This window comes from Falco naumanni, chromosome 1, assembly GCF_017639655.2.
Source record: "Falco naumanni isolate bFalNau1 chromosome 1, bFalNau1.pat, whole genome shotgun sequence".
Taxonomy (NCBI): domain Eukaryota; kingdom Metazoa; phylum Chordata; class Aves; order Falconiformes; family Falconidae; genus Falco; species Falco naumanni.
This window is the reverse complement of record NC_054054.1, coordinates 116,674,180-116,691,706: the sequence shown is the minus strand read 5'-3', so window position 1 is coordinate 116,691,706 and position 17,527 is coordinate 116,674,180. Positions and strand designations below refer to the sequence as shown.

The window sequence follows — 17,527 nt, the reverse complement described above, 5'->3', positions numbered from 1 at the left end:
GGGAGACGCTAGATGAGTTGAGGGGAAATACAGTGGTGTGGGGCATAAAAGCCAGTCCTGCAAAAGTGCTGGCAAGAGGCAGAAGCCGCTCAGTTCAGAAGCTCCACACCCGTAAGGGCTTCTCTGCTTTCTGTCCCCCTCCTCCTCCCTTGGATCTCTTCCCTTCCCTGCAGCAGACACGAAGCACATTTCATCCCGTAACTGATTATTTTGTTGTCTGCCAGCTCAGCAAGACCGGTCTTCTCTGCATTCATCCCACTTCTTTGCAGAGCTGCAAATCCCTGCTTCCTCTCTGCAATTCTTAAAATACCCATGGCATCAGCTGTATTTTATTTCATTTGCAGCAAAAAATTAAAAAGGAAGGGCAAGAAGGGAAGTTACATTCCTCCTTTCAGTTTTCAATAACTATGAGGGTTTTAGTGAAAAAACCTTGGAGGCTCAAAAGCCACCTTTACCAAGACTTTGGGGTAGTTATGGGAACCATCTGGCTATATTCTTAAAAATGAAGAATTTTGCGTTGGAAGCACAGTTCACCTTGGAAACCTGCAGATAAGAACATGGGTTAAAAGGCTTTGCAGCCTCGTCCTCCTTTTCCAAACTTCCAGGGTGCCAGAAACAGCATGAGACAGACATGGCTGAGCATCAGGTGTGAGCTCCTCAGTGTCCCTCCTCTGCAGGGCAGCAGTTAATGGGGACCCGGCGGCAGGGAACAGTTTGTGACGGCTGCTCTATTTTAGCCAAGCTAACACAAGACGAAGGGCAGTCCCATTCAGAGGTGAGGCCACTGGGGCTGAGATCCTCCAGCTCTCTGCCTCCCTCCTCACCCCTCCATCCTTCCAACGTTCATCCCATCAAACCACCTTCCTCCTAAGCACGGGTTTCCCATTTGCATCATGCTCTGGCCCAGGCCTGCACAAGGAAATAGTCACCTTCCTCCCATGTTGTCCCCTGCCCAGTGCTTACAGCCAGGGAGGCATAGTGGGGAGACCACACCGATGCCCTCTCCTTTTTCTGAGGACTGGTCATTAGCAGGATCAGCACCAAAGACAGTCACAAGGTGGGTTTCAGCAGATCACACGTTACTCTGATTTTTGAATGCATCTGTAGGGTCCTAGCTACGGCTGGGTGGGCACCACCAGGTTGTACAGACATTGTTCCCTGTAGGTTCATCAGTCCCTACTGCACATAGAGACCAGGCTGGGCTGCTCTTGTCCTCCATGAAGGAGGATCCATTCTCACTCAGCCTTTGTCAAACTGTTCAAATTATAACATGGGCTAGCATCCTTGTAGGTGTCAGGCTATGGGTCCTGCAGTCCCAGAGGACCCTGGATCAGGCTCAGCACTACCTAGTCCCACACCAGAAGAGAGCTCACCTGAGCACCAGCCTCCAAGCACCCCTGAGCAGCTGTAGCCTGAGCAGAGACAGTCAGAGCAAGGCACCACACAGTCACAGCCTCACCACCAAGACAGCCGATGGATTTTCAGATTGCTGCCAACACACTGCCAGCAAACACCTCTACCAGTAAATAAAGCCTGACTGGGATGAGATCTGAGTTTCAGAAGGCTGCCTGGGCCATGTCCCACCCCACAGCATCCCAGGTCCTCCAGCCTGTTCCATTCTGCTGAGCATTACAACAAAGCCCAGCCAGGCAAACTTCCCAGCTAGCATGTGGCCCAGCAATGGGATTGCCTCCACAGCCTGGTGCACAAGCTGGAGGAGGAAAGCATGTCCCTGTCCCATGAAAAGGGTATTTCCCTTTTAGCTCCAGTCCATGGCAGGAGTTGAATCTCAGTCCTTTTTAAGCCCTCAGAATGTGAGGATGCTGGGGTGAGATTGAAAATCCCATAGTAGAAGGATGGAGATGTGTCCATCCACACGAGTCATCCCAACTCAATTGTACTCAGTGGAGAGAACTGGCTCAGGCTGTCCCCTGGAGACATTCAACACGGGGATGCACAGCCTCCCCAAAAGACCTGCTGCTCTCTCATGGATTATCAAAAGCTAGCGGAAATCACTAAAACCCAAAACCCCTCGCCTAGGTGAAACACACAAGACACAGACTGAACGATGCGCAAATACCTGAAGCTGTGAAAGAAAAGCTGAACCTAAACCCTTTGGTGGTGGGAGCTGGGCTAGCACCAGGCAGGCAGGCTTCCTTGGGAAGCTTTGGCTGCACCATCCTGCCCCAGCTCTCCAACGTGTCTAGGCATCCTCCGCTGCCCCGCACACCCTCCTTGGGTCCCAAATGCCATTACCCACAGCTCTGCTGACCATATCCCAGCCCTGGGGGATGTCCCCTCTCCCACCTCCCCGCTTTGCCCAAGGACAGCAGTGACATGGCACGGCAAGCGCAGCCCGTGGTACGCGCACACTTGCTTTCTCTGAGTTATATTTAGTCCCGCTCCAAAGCCAGTCTCTCCACGCCTTCTGCAGCCCTGTATTTAGTTACAAATTCACTACACGGGTACGTCTGAGGTTTCCTGTGGTTGTTTATCAGCTCAGCTACAGACGCTCACAAAGAAAAACCCTCATATTGCACAGGAACAAAGTATGGAAAGCTGCACTCCTCCTCTCCCCTCTCCCCCATCCCACTGCCGGCTACTGCCCCAATCCCAACTCTTCCCATTCCTGCAGCAGACACCCCAGCTTGCTCCCAGTGCAAGGAAGGATCGTACAAATACCATTGGCAGCGGCGAGCGAGATGTTCAGCACCAGGGTGTCCTGAAGGGAGACATGGCGAGTGCTGAGCCGTAGGGGAGACACATGAACACATGCACTCGCAGCGTTTCATCATGAGATGACAGATATCCTGTAGAGGAGATCAGAATTCGCCACCCCCCTCACACTGCCCTCCCCCTGCTCCCTGCAGTTGCCTTCAAGCAAGATGGGTTATGAAAGTAGCACATCAGAGGCTTCGTCTAATGTTACAAAGCTCCGGGGCGGCTGCCCAGCCCGCGTTCCCTTTTAGCTCTGGCGAGAACGGCTGGAACACAAGGATCAGACGTGAGCCAAAGGGGGATTTCTTCACTGCAGGAGCTGAAGGGCTGTTTCCCCCAAGCCAACCTGAGGATCTGACATTGCATCCTCTGTGCTGCTCAAAAGTGCAGCCGACAGCTCCCAAAACGCTGTGCAATTGCTCCCCTGGGCACAGCATCGTTGCTTACACCGGGACAAACTGGTGCTGCAGGAAAATCATGCAGGGGAGTCCATCAGAGGCAGGTTTGACATCCTGTTTGCATCCTCCTCTTAAACCAGATCCATCTGCCAGTGGAGCAGCCGCTCTTTTTGGCCCTGATCCCGACCTCCAGCCCAGCTGGCAGCTCAGGTAGGAAAGCGGGACAAACGCAGCTTCCAGCCTCCAGCCGCCTTACTGCCCAGGCAACAGCGGCTCCAGCATCCCGTGAGGACCTGAACCGTGGATACACACCAAGGGCAGGGTCTGGCTCCATCTCACCTCACATCAGCCGCCGGTTAAAATGAAAACAAACCAAAACTTTCATTATGCAAGTCAAAAAAATGCAGAGATGCCCTGCCTCATTTCTGGTCTTGTCCAGACAGGCTTCTGGGGCAGCAGGGGGGCATGCGTGCTGCAGGCCAGCCTGGAGCCCCCCGTCTGCACAGATTTTTGGTTTCAGCTCAAAACCTGGCAGGGCTCATGGTTTCAGACAGCTCTGATATGAAACCAGATGCTCTCCCTCAGGCTGTCACTGCCAAGGAAACACATCTCAGGCTCAGACTCTGCTTTCCAGCAACACTTCACTGCGCCGCTTGCCTGCTGGCTGCTCTGGCGAGGCACGTCCCTGCCGGGAGACTCATGCCCATGGAAGGAGAAGGCGAGAACAGCTCTTACAGCCATTTCACTAATGAAACACCTTTGCAGCTCACATGGCAGTGGACGTTCATCTGCCCATCAGGACTGGATGAGCCCAGGAGCCCTTTGCTAAAGCTGGCGTGGAAGTTGAGTGGCTTCCTGGACACTAATGACTCTTTGGAGACTTCCTCAACAATGTCACATTTCATTCTTTCTAAGGAAAGAAATGAGTTTTCCGGAAGCATCGGCTTTTTAGATTTAGCATCTCTTTCCATTCCCAGAGTCAGCTTTGGAAAAAACAATCAGAGGGAAAAAATAAGTGCATTTTGAAAACTGCTGCCAGGTTTGCTCACACAAACAGCCCAGGCAAGTGCTGTCTGTCCACCTGAGGGGGAAATCAAAGCAGACAGAGCTCAGGGTGCCACACGGGGCCAGCCTGGGAGAGGGCAGGCAGGGATACGGCTCCTTTCATGAGGTGGAAGGGGCTGTGGGATGGCACAACTGCTCCTTGCCTCCGTACAGCCCCATTCCCTGAGCAATCCCTGCCTTGTACAGTGCCTTCACCAGTACAGCCACTGGTGGCACAGCCACTGCTGGTACAGCCCCTTCACTCTACAGACATGCTCTGTCAACAGCTGGGATAAAACAGTTTTATGTTGACAGCAAATCCTTTAACCCTCACAAAGAAATTCGAGGTTTCAACGGCAGTTTCAGGGTGTGTTCAGTATCTCGTGCTGTGGAGCAAGCAGCTCGCGCCGGGCTGCAGTGAGATGCACTCAGGCGGGAAGGAGCTGCTGAACGTGGTTGAGCTGGTGCCATGATGCCACGTTCCTGTTCCCCGCAGCACCCTGGCAGCGGCCAGGGCAGCACAGCAGCACCCACCTACCTCCCCCGACCACAGGCACAACCTGGACACCAGACCGTAAGGCACCACCACATGGGTACCTGCATCCAGAAGCCTCAGTGGTGAACCCAGCGCTGTGTATAGCTCAGGTCTTTTCTCCCCAGGCGATGCGATGGTGTCCCAGTGGCAGCTCTGACAGGGACATGGTGCTGTTCCCATCCACAGCGGAGGAGCTTCCACCCAGCCTCTGCTGGAAGCTGCACCCGGGGGGTCACATCTGCTGGACAGCGGAGGGGCGGGCACCAGGGCTCCAGGAGGGCACGGAGCAATTGCTCGTGGGCTTGGGGGGGGTGCACAGGAGGGGGGTGACCAGAGCCGAAGTGACCCCAGCATGTTGTGCATGGTGCCTTCCTCTGCTGTCAGCAGATGACCAAGCTAGTGGCGTTTCTTGGCATCGCTCTGGCAGTGGGGAAATGAACAACGTGACAACTGCTGGCAGGGCAACCCCCCCAGGCTAAAAGAAGCAGATTAGCAAGGAAGGGCGAGTATATAGCATTGCACCAGGAGGACAAGGCCAATAACAAGATTTAATTACATGGTGCAGGCAACAACAGAAACCACTGCTTTCAGCAGGACCGTGAACACCACCAGTAACACCAGTCTGGACTGAAGAAGCACATTAGAGACTCACAAGCAAAACCCATCCCTCAGCACAGATCACTCCCTTGGAGAGCTCCTGCCCAAACCATGTTTGATGGACGGTGCTGTCTTCCAAGGCATGTCGCACCTCAAAATAGAAAGACGTGACTCAGCCAACACAGCATCTGCCTTCAGAACAGCCATTAACGCCAGCAAAGCTCACAAAAGCAAGCAGGCAACTGGGGAAGCAACTCCTGAGAGCCCCCACATCTGGGTAAGAGATGTGGTCAACGCTAGAAAGGCTGGACACAACCAGACCAGGAGTCTTCTTGGGTCAGCTCTTTCCCAAACACTTGGAGCAGGGGAGCTCTCATTTCTGGTGAAAATCTGAGCTCCCCTCTGTCAGATCCCTACTGGGGCTCAGCACACGGGGGATGCTGGCTGCAAACCCACGCAAAGGTGGCTGATAAAAGGTCATTATGGCCCTGCCACAAGCACAGCTGTGCCCAGCCCATGTATCAGAAGGTGGTGGGGAGGTGGAAATCCAGTATATCCCAGTGAGACGGTGCACAGGGCAACCCCTGACAAACGGGCCACAGACAGGTTTTACACGAAGGTCCCTGTCACCAGTGGAGCAAGACCTTGCCCAATACAAGCAGGACTGCTCTGAGAAAGTGTTCACAGGAATCTCAGAGGGAAACCGGCTGAACACAAAAGAGAAAATGGAAACTGCTGCAATGGGGATGTGCAAGCTGGTGCCTGGCAATGGGGAACAGTGGCCAGTCACCTCCCCCACAGCCCTTCCATGAAGCAGAGATTATTTTATTTTTGTAGCAAAACACAAGGCAATATTTCTGTTATACAACAACCTGAACATGTTGTCCCTAAGGTCCAGTAAACCCATTGCTAGCTGCCCTGTGCCATCTTGCCCAGTGCCAAAAAGTCATCTCCTCCTGACGTGCGGAATTAGACTCTATAACTCGAAAGTTATAAAGTAGGTATGTTTATTGCGCGCAGATGCACGGGGGATCGCTCCTCCACAAGCGTGCATGCCCGAAGTGACGAACCATCCCACATTTATACAATGAAACAAATGAATATTCAATTAGCGCCTATACATATTTGTTACCTAAACCCCGCTTCGTATGTTAATTAGCTTATCAGTCCGTTTCCTGGAATGTGGTGGTCTTGCAGGTTTGTAGGTGAGTCATGTTCTTGTGACCATCCCATCTTCTCCAGCAAGGAGACTTAGCACTCCCTCCCTCTAGATAGCATTTGAATGTCTCTCATCTTCTCTCATTCTCTTTTAAATAGCCCCTTTGTTAGAGAAAGAAGGGCAGGCGTCTCCCCATCTCCCCTTTGTTAGAGGAAGAGGGGCAGGCGTCTCCTCAAGAACTGTAGTTGTCTCCTCAGAGCTGTGTGCCTGTGTGACCAGACACCGCACCCATGACCAGTCACCATACCCACATTCCTTGAGCAGACATATACAATCACAGTCGGTGTTAAGCGTCCCCATTTCACACTATTTCTCCATATCAATCCCCCCTTTTTATTAGATTAAGTAAATTCTTTTACTTAAGCAGTCTTCCCGAATGATATAAAGCATCATACGTAAGTGTTACCCTTTTAAACATTCTCCAAACCCACAAATATAACATAATGGTTAGTATTAAGGAAATTCCTAAACTGATCAATAAGATCACAATGGGGTGTACCATAGTGTTAAGAATTCCTGTTGCAGGTGACCAGCCAAAGAGAGTATCCCACCAATTATGGTTTCCATCCTGTTCTACCTTTTTTAAAACTTTCTTGATCCCCTCTACATCATGATGGATCATAAGAAGAGTTTCATGTCCCTTTTCTTTGGTTTCTTTCAGTATACGTTGTAAAATCTGCATGTTTTAATAGTTCTTTTATTCTGCTTATATTTAGTCCTATGGGGGTAGGAATTATCATCTGTGATAGGGTAAAGTTAGATGTAAAATTACAGATACAGTAATTTGAATATTGTGCAGTCTCCTTTACCTCCCCATCTACAGTTATTGTGTTACACTTAGTTCTCAAACACGCACATTCCTTCCCTGCATATATAATTACTGTTTTCAAGTTTGCATTTGGTTGGGCCTCAAAATGACATATTTTTGATCTGTATCTAAACAAGTATCCTGAGCCATTATAGTATTGCTTTCACAGAGGAAGCCTTGCTGTTCTCGCATAATACAAGATTCTAAATCTAGTGTTTGCCACTTGTCGCCTATCTTTCTGGCCCATGTTCTATGTTCAAAAGTATATTTTCCTAGGCATATTATAAAGATGGGCTCAGTTAAGGTAAAATTGTGCCAACATTCCCGTGAATTAAAGCACATGGCTGTATTTAGAAGGGTAAATTCCTTATTTACCTTTCTGACATTAATCAGGGTGTCTCCTGAAATCTTGGTGTTATCTTTTTCATTGTATGTTTGACACCCTACTTTTATCCTATCTCCTAATTTTCCCCATAATCGGTCGATTTTGTGTACATCCTCCCGATCCCATTGATTCCTTTGGTACACCTCATTTTCAGAAAAAAACACCATAGCTAGTTTCGTCTTTGAGTCCACCTTTCCCATTATTCCAGTGTGTTTTTTCTGGGCATGATTCCAAGGCCAGTTATCAGGCTCTTGGTTGTAGGCAAGAGAGAGGGTACAAAAACCCACAAATGGTTTAAACCCACTATTGATCATTTTAGGAATCTAAACGTTCCTCATATATACATATAAATCTGTTTTGATCAAAAATTTCTTTGTTTGAGTTGGGGCTTACTGATAACAAGTTGGGCAAGACTGGCCACTGGCTCAGTCCCAGACTCTTTTGTTCTATATTGTTTGTTGTGGTGCCCTTCCCATATGGTGGATCCACAACCGCTCAGGTTCACTTACTTGCCACCCACATTGTTCCCATTTGTCCGAGTAAATTTGAGTTTCAGTTCTTTTTTATCTGGGGTTACTCTCCATGAAGTTGCAGGGGCTTTCTTGATCCGGGTATGGTGAATCCAAGAATTCTGTCCCTCAACCTTGATTGCGGTGTAGGTGGTGAGTAGGACTTGAAAAGGTCCGGTCCACTGTGGTTCCAGGGTTTTATCTGCAACACACTTAACGTATACATAGTCCCCTGGTTGTATATCGTGAACAGGTCCATCCAGACCCCTACTGCGTGTTCCCATCACATGCTTCTCAATTCTTATTAATTGTTTGTTTAGTGCCACCATATAGGAAGTCATTGTTTCTTCACCAATCTGTGAAGACGTCCCCTTTTGTACCCCATAGGGTTGTCCATATAAAATTTCAAATGGGCTAAGCCCCTCTTTTGCTCTTGGTCTAGTTCGAATTTGTGTAAGAGCTAATGGCAAAGACTGGGGCCAAGTTAGATTTGTTTCTTGACCTAGCTTGACAATCTGTTGTTTGATTAGATGATTCATCTTTTCCACCTGGCCACTTGATTGTGGTCGGTATGGGGTATGTAATTGCCAATCTATTCCTAGATGGTGGCTGATCTGTTGCACTATTCTGGACACAAAAAGTGGTCCTCTATCCGAGGACATTACCGCTGGGACTCCAAACCTAGATATTATCTCTTGGAGCAGTATTTTGGTCACTTCCCGGGCTTTAGCAGTTCTGCACGGGAAGGCTTCTGGCCAACCTGAAAAGGTATCTGTTAGTACCAATAAATATCGATACCCCCCTTTTTTAGGAAGTTCCGAGAAATCAATCTGCCAATGTTGCCCTGGAACATTTCCTTTCCCAATTTTTCCCAACTTTGGCCCCTTGGTAATCTTAGGATTAGTCTGGAGACAAAGATCACATTGTTGGGTTACTTGTCTAATAGTAGTATACGAGTTTCGTGCTATTATGTTTTTAGTGAGATCCTTATATAGAGCTTCTGCCCCCCAGTGCCTTTTTCTATGTTCTTCCCGAACTACTGACCATACCATGTAGGAAGGAATCACTATTCTCCCATGTGAGATTACAGCCCACCCTTCCTCATTATATGATCCTTTAGGTCAGAAATCAGTTTGCGATCTTCTTTAGTATAGTCTGGTTTACCTTCTAGAGATATTTGTCCATCGGGTATTAGCGCACCCTCTACCTTGATTGCTTTTCTGGCTGCCTGTTTTGCTTCCCTGTCCGCCAGTTCATTTCCTCTTTCTAATTCTGTGCTCACTTTCTGGTGTGCCTTGATGTGCATAATTGCCACCCTTTCAGGAAGCTGGACCGCATTTAGGAGTTTCAAAATTTCTTCCGCATGTTTGATGATTTTTCCTTGGGAGTTTAACAGTCCCCTTTCTTTCCATATTGCTCCATGAGCATGTACCACTCCAAAGGCATATTTAGAATCAGTCCAAATATTTATAGGTTTTCCCTGAGCTCTCTCCAGAGCTCGAGTAAGGGCTATGATTTCAGCCTTCTGTGCCGAAGTGTCAGCTGGTAGCGGTCCCGATTCTATCACTTCTTCAGAGGTTGTAACAGCATATCCGGAATGTCGCTTTCCATTCAGCATATAGCTGCTCCCATCCGTGAACCAATGTTCAGCTCCATTAATAGGAACATCCTTGAGATCTAGAATAAGTGGCTTCGATTGTTTCTAGACAGTCATGATCGACTGATTCGCCAACATTCCCATTAAGAAATGAGGCCGGATTGACGATGTTTGTAGTCACGATCTCAACATCTTGTTCCACCATTATGGCCTGGTATTTTAGGAATCTCTGTGGGGAGAGCCAATGCCCCCCCCTTTTGTTTCAAGGACTGCAGACACTGTGTGGGATACTAAGACAGTCATTTTCTGGCCCAAGGTAAACTTCCGGGCCTCCTGGATGTTTAGGATGACAGCTGCTACTGCTCTCAGGCAACCAGGCCACCCTTTTGCAGTGGCATCCAGCTGTTTAGAGAAGTATGCCACTGTCCGTCTGTATGGTCCCAAATCTTGTGCCAGTATTCCTAATGCCATTCCCTGTTTCTCATGGGAAAATAGGAAAAATGGCTTACTCACATCAGGAAGTCCTAGTGCTGGTGCCGACATCAAGGCTTTCTTCAGTTCATGGAAAGCTCTGTCTGATTCAGCATCCCACTGAAGATCCTTCTGATTAGCTGCTATCAGGGAATATAATGGTTTAACAAGCAAGCCATAATTACATATCCAAAGCCTGCACCATCCTGTCATTCCCAGAAATGTCTGCAGTTCCTTTACAGTTCGTGGTCGGGGGGCTTGGCATATGGCTTCTTTTCGGGCCTTCCCTAGGACCCGTTGTCCGGCACTGATCTCGTACCCTAGGTATGTGACTTGTTGTAACACCACCTGTGCCTTCTTCTTAGAAACCCGATATCCTTGTAGTCTCAGAAAGTTCAGCAGGCTCACAGTCCAAATAATACAAGATTCTTTGGTTCTGGTTGCAATAAGAAGATCGTCTACATATTGTAACACTTTCCCTTCTCCTGGTGGTGGTTCCCATAACTCCAAATCCTTTGCTAATTGGTTTCCAAAAATTGTGGGGCTATTTTTAAACCCCTGTGGCAACACCGTCCATGTGAGCTGGGTCTTTCGACCGCTTCTGGGATTTTCCCATTCAAAAGCAAAAATTCTTTGGCTGGCTTCATGGAGAGGGAGGCAAAAGAAGGCATCTTTTAAGTCTAAAACTGTGAACCAAGCTAGGTCAGGTGTCAGGGTGGTTAGTAAGGTATAGGGGTTAGCTACTACAGGATACAGATCCTCTGTTATTTTGTTAATGGCCCTTAAATCTTGAACTATCCTATAAGACCCATCAGGTTTTTTAACTGGGAGGATAGATGTGTTAAATTCTGACTCACATTCTTTTAGTAGTTTTAATTCTATGAATCGCTCTATATTTGGACGAATTCCTTCCCTATCTTCCCTTTTTAGTGGGTATTGTTTAATTCTTATCGCACCCTGTCCTTCCTTTAATTTTACTATAACAGGTGATGCATTCTTGGCACGTCCCGGTATGTCAATTGCCCATACTCCGGGATATACCTGATCAATAATTCTGGTATTAATTTCCCTTTTTATAGGAGTACTGGCCAAAGATAGGCTCATAACCTGTATGTATTGATGATCATTTACCTCCAGAGTAACTTCCCCTTTTTAAATTTGATTGTTGCCTCCAATTGTTCTAATAAGTCCCTACCAAGAAGGGCCTTTGGAGAATTTGGCATTCTTGTTTGTTTTCTTAGTTTGTACTTTAAAGGTTTCAGGATGTTTTCCTGGTGGCCAGCAGCTCCCACAACTGTAACAAATAATTATTTTTTACTGAAGTTCAACAAATAAGTTGGTTTCGTATTCACTAAAATTCCACCTCATACCCATTCCCTGCCCTAAAGGGCAGTTATGGGTCCTGTTGTACTGCAAATGCTGCAGCAATTGGGGTGACATTGTCAGGTCCTTCTGCTCAATTGTCAGCAACAGCAATCCCCTCCTCCCCACCATCAGGAGGATTCGGGGCAGGAGATGCTGTTCCTGCTCTGCAGGTTACACAGGCCTGCCTCTGCAGCAGCATTTCTGTTTTAACTCTTTCTTACCCTGAATGCAAATCTGCTACTTGTTGCTTTAAGTCTGTGTTATTACATATCAGCCTTCGCAGGCAAATAGCAAACACCCTGCCGTGCATCCAGCATGACTCAGCCGCACCTTCGAGGGGGTACGGGGGTTTGTACAAACTCACCCCAATACTTTAACACTTTCACAAGGTCTTTGATTCTCCACCCACCTCAGGTTTTACATACATTAGTACAAGTTTTTATATCTTACAACGTGTTTCATTCTGGTTGCTCCACAGAAGGAACTGCAACCTGAGCTTTTTAACACAAAAATTTCAACAAGAACATCTTCCTAGTTTAGGTCTCAGTTTTTTTTTTCCCATCCTTTTCTAGAGCCATAATCAAAGATCAGGTGATGTTAATCCCGCACTCTTTCTAGTGCTAGTACCATAGGATCCCGAGGGGGTACTAATCCACAGTCCTTTTGCCACTCAGGTTTGTCCTGGAGGACGAAGAACATGTCTGCATATGATACTTCATCCCACTTTCCCTCTCTCCTCAGAAACAACATTAATTGCAGGAGAGTGTTATAATCTAACGTTCCTCCCTCCTGAGGCCATTTCGCATCACTCTCCAATTTATACAAAGGCCACCACTGATTACAATATTTAATCAATTTTCTTCTATTTTCGGTACCACCATGTCCTACGATATCACTCCAATGTTTTAATATACAACCCAAAGGCGATTTTTCACAGGGCTTACTCCTTCCATTTCCCATTTTGCAATTTTAATCACTTTTTCTCCGGCCGCCTTAGCCACCCTAAGGTCGGAAACACAGATAGAGCTCCTTACTTGTTTTGCACTCAAACGCGCGTCTCAAGCACTCTTGCACTCACACTCAGTCAAAATAATTAAGCTATACACGGAAAATCAAAATGCGCATCTCAATCACACCATTCACACTCTCCGGGCAGCCCGCAGTCACACAAGCAGTATGTTATACGGTACCGTGCACTTATGTACAACTTTTAGGAACACTGACAGTTCACAAAGTATGCATTTCAATGAACAATTGCCAAAAAACAAACAACAAACAAAAAAACACATTTTTCCTGGTCTTAAGCAGAGTGTTAAGTTTTCCGCAATTTGCCACGAATTACCAGAATATTATTATTTTTCAACATACATTTCATAACTCCAAGTTTTGAACATGTAACAAGACAACACATAGAACAAACAAGACACAGAGCGCTATTTCAGTTGTTATATTCTAGGAATTCCCCAATCCTTAAGACAACCCAATGGAAGTTTTTAGCTTCCCCCTTTTTTCCTACGCAAAAGTTTCCCTTTTACTTTTGCTAAGAGGTCCCTCTTGTTCCTGTGAGATTCCGCCTTATTCCGTCCCGCCCCCCCGCTTTCCGTCACGAGGCCTCCGGGCTTTTAGGAATGGCAGTAACCTCGGGTTTGCTCGATCTGCCCTCAAGATCGCTAGCGGCCACCCCTTGGTCAGCAAACCCCCTCCCAAGGTACCTTTCCTCCTGGGGACTACGCTGCGCGCCGGACGTCTCCGTGCGTCTCACCAGCCGCCCCGTTACTAAACATACCGTTTTATCCGCGGATCCAGGGGTTCTTTTCTGCTCCCGGGGGAACAGCTGAGAAGAGGAGGCTCCTCCGAGGAAATCTCCCGGGGCGCGCCTAGGAGCGTCCGCTCCGCAGCTGGTCCCTCAGCCGAGCAGAAATCCTCCTGCCTGGCTCGCCAAAACTGACGTACGGAATTAGACTCTATAACTCGAAAGTTATAAAGTAGGTATGTTTATTGCGCGCAGATGCACGGGGGATCGCTCCTCCACAAGCGTGCATGCCCGAAGTGACGAACCATCCCACATTTATACAATGAAACAAATGAATATTCAATTAGCGCCTATACATATTTGTTACCTAAACCCCGCTTCGTATGTTAATTAGCTTATCAGTCCGTTTCCTGGAATGTGGTGGTCTTGCAGGTTTGTAGGTGAGTCATGTTCTTGTGACCATCCCATCTTCTCCAGCAAGGAGACTTAGCACTCCCTCCCTCTAGATAGCATTTGAATGTCTCTCATCTTCTCTCATTCTCTTTTAAATAGCCCCTTTGTTAGAGAAAGAAGGGCAGGCGTCTCCCCATCTCCCCTTTGTTAGAGGAAGAGGGGCAGGCGTCTCCTCAAGAACTGTAGTTGTCTCCTCAGAGCTGTGTGCCTGTGTGACCAGACACCGCACCCATGACCAGTCACCATACCCACATTCCTTGAGCAGACATATACAATCACAGTCGGTGTTAAGCGTCCCCATTTCACACTATTTCTCCATATCACTCCGTCTGATTTGGGGCTACCTTTGACCATGGGCTATCCCAGAATGATGGACAGGCAACAGACAGTGAAGTCTCATAGCTCTATCTCTTTAGGAAACAGGAGTAAAAGAACCAAAACATATGGTAAACTGTTTTGGGGTAGAAACACCATCACAGCAGAGCTTCATAGCATATATTAATGTCTCATGGATTTGGGTCATCCACAAAGAAACTTGGAAACTGGCTGAGAAAGCCTTTAGAGCCACATGCTCACTCCATGACCGAAGTACCAAACAAGTACACACCTAAAAGTTTGCATAATGCTCAGGGGTGCTAAATCAAACCTTGAAGCCCAGAGGAGTTTGTTTCTGAGTTCAGGCTTAGTGCAGAGACAGAAAGAAAAACCGCTGCTAAGTTGCATAGATGCTCACAGAATTCCCACAGGAGGGCAACGGCATCCCAGGGCTCAGTGGTCACGGGGCAATGGCTCAGGCTCGGAGCCTCTGACGCAGCCAGAGGTTGCTGCCAGAGGATGCAGTGGAAAATACTCAACAGAGCACAGAGGGGAGGAGGACTAAAAGCTGCCTGTTGTACAGAATTGGCTCATCTACACTTTCCTGAAGCTCGGATGCCAGGCACTCCCCTTTTTGTTTCCTTTCTGGATGGGGCTGCTGCACTCTCCTCTTATCACCACTACCATCGCTGCTCATGTCACTGCTGCCGCCCCAGGGCCCCCAAGGGACAGATGAGGCCCCAGGCCAAGGGGAGGGGAAGCTGAGCAGCCACACGCCTGCAAACAGCCAGCACCACCCAGCCCCCCCCCCCTGCAGCAAAACCCAGAGCACAGCCAGCCCCGGGTGCTGGCTGCATGGGTGCTGCCTGCCCTGCGGGGCAAGGAGCTGGGAGCGGGGAGCCCCAGCAAGGCCAGGCCAGGAGTGGGCACTGGCTGGGAGCAGGTCTGGGCAGGTGATTCTGTTCCTTGCAACTGGAGTTGTTCCACACACAGCAAAAGGAATAAGCATGAGCTAGTGCTGAAACAGCCCCAAGTCAGCGATGTGCTTTGCTCACCCCATCTGGGCTGAGCAGCAAGCAGTTGTCGGCTGGCTGCGGGGTGTGCGTGGGGGCTGCATGCGCAGGGAGAGGCCAGGGGCCCTGAACGAGTGCCAGAGCAGTAACAACATCAAAACTACCCGCATCTGCTCCAGGGGTGCAGGCAGCAAAGTCCCCACTTTCCTCCCTGGGACAGGCTCCCGGGCAAGCCCTGTGTTTTCCACCAGGACCCTGCTGGCTGGCAGGGTGCAGCAGGGGAAGATTACACAAATACTCCCTTCCTGCAGAGAAGCAGCACGTTCCTCTTCTCCAGCACCATCAGCGCCCCCTCCCCTAATTCCTGCTGAGAAAGGAAAGCAAACAGACCCCACTGAAGGGCTTTCCAGGGTTTTCCATCCACAGGGATGTGGCACTCATGCACACACTGCCAACCTTTAAGACATAAAGCACTCCCCCGTAAAAGCATGGCACTGGGGACCAGCAGAGCAGCAGGTCCCCCCCAAAGGAGCAGAGAGTAGACGAGACAGAGGATGAGCACTGCATTTCCCCATGCACAGACCCTTGAGCAACGCACCCTCCGGGACTCTACCTGCTTCTTCAGGGCAGGCATTGGGGAGCCCTGCAAGTCACACGTGCTCCTGAGGTGCCATCCAGCGTGGGGAGACAGAGCGGGGTCCCGCAGGAGTCATCGCAGGGTCCACTCTGCCTGGCGACGAGGGTCAGTGGGTGCTGGGAGAGAGACGGGGTGGCTGTCAGGCTCCGCAGCACACTTCAAAGTCTGCAAAGCGAAAAGGGAAGCGCTGGAGTTATTTCAAGACAACTTCCTCTTTCACAGAGCAGCCCCTCAAGGAGAAAGCTGTCCCCACATGGGTCACACTCGCCTGGGGCTCTGTGGACGTGCAGGACCAGGTGGAAGAGGGCTTAGCCGTGCCCTGCCTCTAATCCCCCAAAACCAGCCGTGCAGGTCAGGCTGCTCTGGGACAAGCCTGTCCCGTGGCAGACGTGGTGAGCCCTGGTGCTGGCACAGCCTCTGCCATGCCACCCACCACCTCGCGCCAGGGCAGCTCCTGCGGTACTGCTGCCCCAGCCGAGGCAGGAGGGCGCCTGAGGCTGCATACCCAGTGCCTCGAAATAAACAGTGTTGCTACGAGAGACAAGGAGGAGTCTGTCCAAGGAGAGACTTTTCCAGCTTCCCGTTCCAAGCACAGTGTTTTGCGCCTCTGCCAGCACCTCCCATCCAGAGCATCTTGCACACATCTGCTTTTGCTCAATGCCAGCCCCTGCAGCTGCCCAGTGCAGCCCCTGCCTGCTGCCAGCACGGGGATGCAGTCCAGGCAGGGGATGCTCAGCCCCTTTTGGAACACTAAGTCTGACATTGCATTGACAGAGGTGTTGGCTGCACGTTGGTCGGAGCAGGTCTGGCTGTGCTCAGCAGGGTGTCACATTGTCACCACTTGTGACTAGTGTCAGGAGCGCAGCTCCCGGGATGAGCCCAAATGGGACCCCGGGTGAGGCTGCTCAGGGCTGCTGAGGTCTAGCAGTGCCCTGACGCTCAGGTAAGGCTGAGACCCATTTGCACAAGCCCAAAATGGCACATGGGAGGGATGCATGGACCAGCCCAAACCAGGAGATAAGTGTTCATCCCTATTGGAGGTGGGGACAGGGCTAGGGGCAGCCCACCAGCTCTGGTGGAGCATTGGTGCACACCCCCACGCTGCACGGCACACAATGCTCGGGAAAGCTCCATAGCATCATCCGAGCCCTCCAGCCAGCGACTGCCACAACCAGTGCTGTCCCCGCTCATGGCCAGCGCCCTGCTAGAGCAGCTCCTCACCCCAAGTGTCATCTACAGCAGTGCCTGATGCGCTGAGCTTTTCTGGGGTGAGCAGGTTAGGGGAGAAAGTACTTATAGAGGGAGCGTGGGAACTGTAGCTGATACTGTATCACTTCCTATCTTCTTTTACATGAGAAAAAGCATTAGGTATAGTTACATACCTGGGGCCCAGATTTAAAAATAACCTACTTCCTTCCTGACTGGGAGAGAAAGGCAGGAGGAGGCAGTTTAACTGGCTGTCAGCGTTACTTGCATTCAGTTCCTACTCGTGCTGGTGCCAAGCTGCTGAGCTGAGCAGCATCCCCTTCCCCCGGTGGGCTTGCCTCCCCGAGCAGCCATCCTGCAGGCAGGAAGGCTCCAGGGAAACAACAGCAGCATACAACAGCAGATGATAACATCCTCATTTCCCCTGTCTTATTTTCATTCATATTCACTCCCATTCATGAAGGATACACACACGTGTCCTGGCCCCGGTACAGAATTGCTGTA

At 49.6% G+C, this 17,527-nt stretch overlaps 1 protein-coding gene across 2 annotated transcripts in view; it reads right to left on the bottom strand.

The window, feature by feature from the left end:
- The window catches only part of PIK3R6 (phosphoinositide-3-kinase regulatory subunit 6), a 51,764-nt gene that overhangs the window by 27,849 nt on the left and 6,388 nt on the right, over positions 1-17,527 (bottom strand). For both annotated transcript variants that reach the window (XM_040580464.1, XM_040580474.1), the window contains exon 3: positions 15,794-15,982. The gene's annotated coding sequence lies outside the window, so the exon portion shown is untranslated. The remainder of the gene's footprint in view (positions 1-15,793; positions 15,983-17,527) is intronic.